This window comes from Alligator sinensis, unplaced genomic scaffold (genome assembly GCF_000455745.1).
Source record: "Alligator sinensis unplaced genomic scaffold, ASM45574v1 scaffold809_1, whole genome shotgun sequence".
NCBI lineage: Eukaryota > Metazoa > Chordata > Crocodylia > Alligatoridae > Alligator > Alligator sinensis.
In genome coordinates, this window is record NW_005841956.1 from 643,501 (window position 1) to 648,310 (window position 4,810).

Here is a 4,810-nt window from a genome sequence, read left to right on the forward strand (position 1 = left end):
TGGAGGACCCAAGGGGACAATTGGCCAGTTTCTCCCAGAGGCGATCATGGGACACCAGATCGAAGGCTTTTTTGAAGTCAAGATATATGACATCAATCTCTTCTCCCTTGTCCAGGTGATAGGTCACCTGGTCGTAGAAGGAAATGAGATTGGTCAAGCAAGACCTACCCGCAACAAACCCGTGCTGGCTATCCCTTAAGATGTTGGCGTCGGCCAGTCCATTAAGGATGGCCTCTTTAATAAACTTTTCTAAGATCTTCCCCGGGATAGAAGTCAGGCTGATGGGCCTATAGTTAGCCGGATCCACTTTCCTCCCTTTCTTGAAGATAGGCACCACATTGGCCTTCTTCCAGTCTTCGGGCACTACACCAGAGCGCCAAGAGTTTTCAAAGATCCGTGCTAGAGGCTGGGCTATGATGCTCGCCAGCTCCTTGAGTACCCTGGGGTGAAGATTGTCAGGGCCGGCTGACTTGAAGGTATCCAGCTTCTCAAGATGTTCCTTCAGAAAGTCAGCATTAATGGAGGGCAGGGGATCACCCTCACCCGGACTTCCCGGCCCTGTAGCGGGCATGGGCATCCCATGGGACTGATGCAAGACTGACGCAAAGTACCTATTTAATAGGTTGGCTTTTTCCTGGGCGTCAGTTGTCAGTTGCCCCATCTGGTTCAGGAGGGGTCCAATGTTGCCCCTGCTTTTCCTCCGGCTCCCCACATATCTGAAAAAGGACTTCTTATTGTCCTTGATGCTCAAAGCTAGCTGGAGTTCAGTTGCAGCCTTGGCTTTCCTGGTCTGCTCCCTACAGGACCGGACCAGTGCAGAATAATCCTCCTTGGAGGTGACTCCCATCCTCCACCCTTTGTAGGCCTTTCTTTTTAGCCTCAGGAGATCTGCTAGGTCCCTGGAGAGCCAGGGGGGCTGCTGTGCCCTCTTGCTGCCTTTCCTCCGAGATGGAATAGACTTAGTTTGTGCACTGAGGATCGCTTCCTTGAGGAGCAACCACTCTTCTTGAACTCCCCTCTCCCTGTGGTCACGGTCCCTTAGGGCCTCACTGACAAGCCTCCTGAGCTTGTCAAAGTCAGCTTTCCTGAAGTCAAGGACTTGCGTGTTGCTGACCGACTTGCCAGCTTTTCGGTGGATGGTGAAGGTGATCAGCTCGTGGTCGCTGTGTACAGTGTACAGCTCACAGAGATGAAAAGGGGAAGCAGACAAGGAGGAAGAGCAAGAAAGAGGAAGAGGAGAGTCATAGGAACATGGAGAGATTTGGGCAGGGGAAGCTGAGAGAGATGGGCAGTTCAGTAACCACAGCATTCTTGTGTGTAAAGACTGGGATATACCTACCTCTCACATAGTTGTTGAATAATGTGGAGACTGGTGAATGTGTAAGTGGGATCCTGGGGTGTGGCGCATTACACATCACATCTCCACCAACTATGAAAAATGTAGCTGATCATTGTGTATTTTGTTAGGGCTGGCAGAAATCTGACCCTGGGAAGTTGGGGATCTTATAGTATATGTGCACAGTAGGAACCCTCAGCAGCCAGTCAGAATCTCTGTCATAATGCCCATTTTAGAAATGCATATATCTGTCTCACATTTCCCCATTTCCTGTGGTAAACAGGGTGAGACACAGAAAACCTTGAGCTCTCCCGGAAACCATCCAGTCTGACCACAGAAATGCTCCAGCAAGATCTTTAAAGCTGGGAGAAAACAAAGGAATGAGCTACCCCAAGGAAAATGCATTTTAGACAGGAATGAAAGTAGGTTCTCACTAAGGGATTCAAGGTATCCCAGCAAGATCTATGTTAATCCTGGGTCAGTGATTTGGGAGGAAAATGCATTGTATTCTGGAAAGCTGTGGACACTACAATTTCACATGTTTTATGTGTATGTACTATGTAGTGCCTTTAAAATCATAAACTGATTCTTAGAGAGGTGATTATACATAAACATTCATAAAAACAAAGGGCCAGGCCTCTGGGGAGACCTAAAGGAGGAAGTAACAGTGTCCTGGAGTGTTAGGGGCAACTGTGGATGTTAGAATCTGACTTCCATTGTTGCAGGGCTGTAAAAAGGGGACCCTCACTCTTTCTGAAAAGAGATATGGCAATGGTTGTTTATTTTTCACCTGAGCCACTCCCAGAGGGCAGGTGAGGTCTTGGTTTAGTGTCTCCTCTAGATCAGGCTGGTACATAACCTAGATACAGCTTGCTAAAAGGCCGGCTGGAAGTGAGACAGACAGATCTTTTGATACAGACCTGAAGCTAAAGAGATTGCAAATACAGTAATCTTCAGAACTTCCCACTGGGGTGTTAGCCTTAAGGTTGTAAATACATTGAAATCAAAGACCCAATAAAACATGCAAATGGCTGTGTATGTGTCTCACCTTCCCCCATCCTTGCCCCTCTCTCCCTTCCTCCAACTTACTATCTTTCAATCTCTCTTCCTTCATCTCTCCCCCCAGTCTGTTTGGAGGAGGGAGTGATTCTTTAAAAGACATTTTTGTGGTTCTGGGCAGCAAATCAAAAAATCTGCTTTTGTTCCCTTCGCCCTGCCCCCTCTCCCCTGCTGCAAACTCAGAGACACGTCATCTCAAACCTACACAGCCATCAACATAAACACTAATTAAGACATTCTCAGTGATGTTTGGTGTCAGAAATTACCAGCCTTACAAAAAGGATGCTGCTGTGCAGCAATTCATGGTGTCAGTTTATCCTTTTGTGGTAGTTGTGATAACGTGTACCTTCTCCTCCAGCTTCTGTTAAGCCTTTCACTCTATTGTGCTCCATGCTGTGGGTTTGGGGTTTTCAGCCCATATGGAAAAGCAATACAGTCTCCATAGACTCATCCATGTGTATATGTGAAATCTGTGACAAATAGAAACAGCAAGCAGAATATTACATAATGACCCATATGTGATGCACGTTTTAAATACAATGTGTGTGCGCACTTTAAGTACATTAATTTATCTAAGGGTGTACTTGGTAGCCATGTTGGTCTGATAAAAGGTATCATTTTGGAACCACGAGATCTAGTTTTTTGTATGTTAATTTATCTAATAACCTCAGAGCCATGTGGCTCACTTCAGTGTCTCACCTTCTGGGCCAGCAGGGGTGGGTAAGCACCTGCTGAAATCTTGTTATGGGAAGGGCTGCTTTGCTGCTGCCTGTGTATCACTTTCTGGAGGACACAGTGATGGCCAGGCATAGACTCTAGAGTCAAAGGACTCCTGCGTTCAGTTCTCCTAATCTGGAAAGGAAGGTTGCCACAGAGAGAGAGCTTCAGGGGAAGGTGGAGGAAGAGACATGGGTGTTCCAATTCTTCTACCCTCCAGGTAGAAGTACCATCTCTCCCAACATTGTCTTTTAAACATACATAGACTTTCTGGAGCCACGGATTCCAATTCTGGCAGGAATAAGCCAGCTCTCAAATCATCCATGTGAGTGCCATGCAAACTCCTCTGCTTGAGTGCAGTAGGTGTACTAATGAGGAATCTTTCAAATAAGGTTTTGATACCCAAACTCCTGTCTGCTCATGGTGGATACTTTCTATGATTTAGAGATGGAAAATCCCAGCTAGACTACCCAGTCTTCTGAATCGGTAAGTACTAGTGTTGTCCAGTCCCAAATGACACAGATTCCATTCTTACCCAAGGACACTATTTCCCATTGTTATGAAATTTTCCTGATATGCAGCCTACATCCCCCCTTGAGAAAAAATACCACCCTGTGTCTTATTATACCTTCTTTTACCAGCTTAAATAATATCTTGTTTTGGTGCCAAAACCCTTCAGATAGTTGTTTACCAGTATAATTGCTCTCTTAGTCATTTCGTATCCAAACCAGACAGATCTAGTTTTTTTTTAACCTTTAGTTATAAATGAATCCCTCCAGCCACCTATTCACTTGTGTGACTTCTCTCAATTTATCAATGTCTTGTTGGTAATGGCATGCCCAGAAAAGTACACAGTATTCCATGTAGGGTTGTGCCAGTGCCTTGCAGAAGGACTGTTACCAGGCTGCTCTGTGATGACTGTACGTTACAACCAAAATTACTTTGGCCTTTTCAGTTGTCTTGTCATGCTGAGGCGCTTTTTTTTTGTCTAATTTGCTGACCATTAATGCTCCAAGAGCTCTCTTAGTCTAACAGCCTACAGGGCTTCTCCCTCCCTTGAGATGTGTGTTTTGGATGCCTTTACATCCTAGGTACATTAACTTATATTTTTTCCTAACAGAATCGTTTTATTTTCTTCATGTTTCTAATCAGTCTCCTTTCCTTTCATTTTTTTCCTTTTGCCCTCAGTAATATTTGCAAATCCTCACATCACAGTATCTTCTGTGAATTTCATTAACATGCTGTTTATAGTCTCTGCCAGATCATTAAGGAAGATGTTAACTAACCACCCCTGCAATATTCCTCTTAGACACTGTTGACACCTCCCACCCACTCACAGCTTCCACCCCTGAACTGATATATGGTGTTTGCCATTTACCCTCTGTTCATCTCAGGATTGTTCACATTCATGCTGGTTTAAAGGAATTTTAAGAATATTCTCTTGAGATCTTCTACCAAAGTGTCAGTTATATCTAAACACATTGCACCTATCACTTCTCAGCATTGATTTTGCTATATTTGGAAAAGCAATAGAGCACTTCTGGGGAGACCTATTGTTTGTAAATTAATGCTGCTGCAGCTCATATTCTGTTAATCTCTAGAGAGTTTGTGGGTTTTTCCCTCTTAATATTTGTTTCATTATTTTGTGAGGGAAGGGATTTTACGTGAATGGAGGGCCAGCTGTCAGGGTCACTCTTT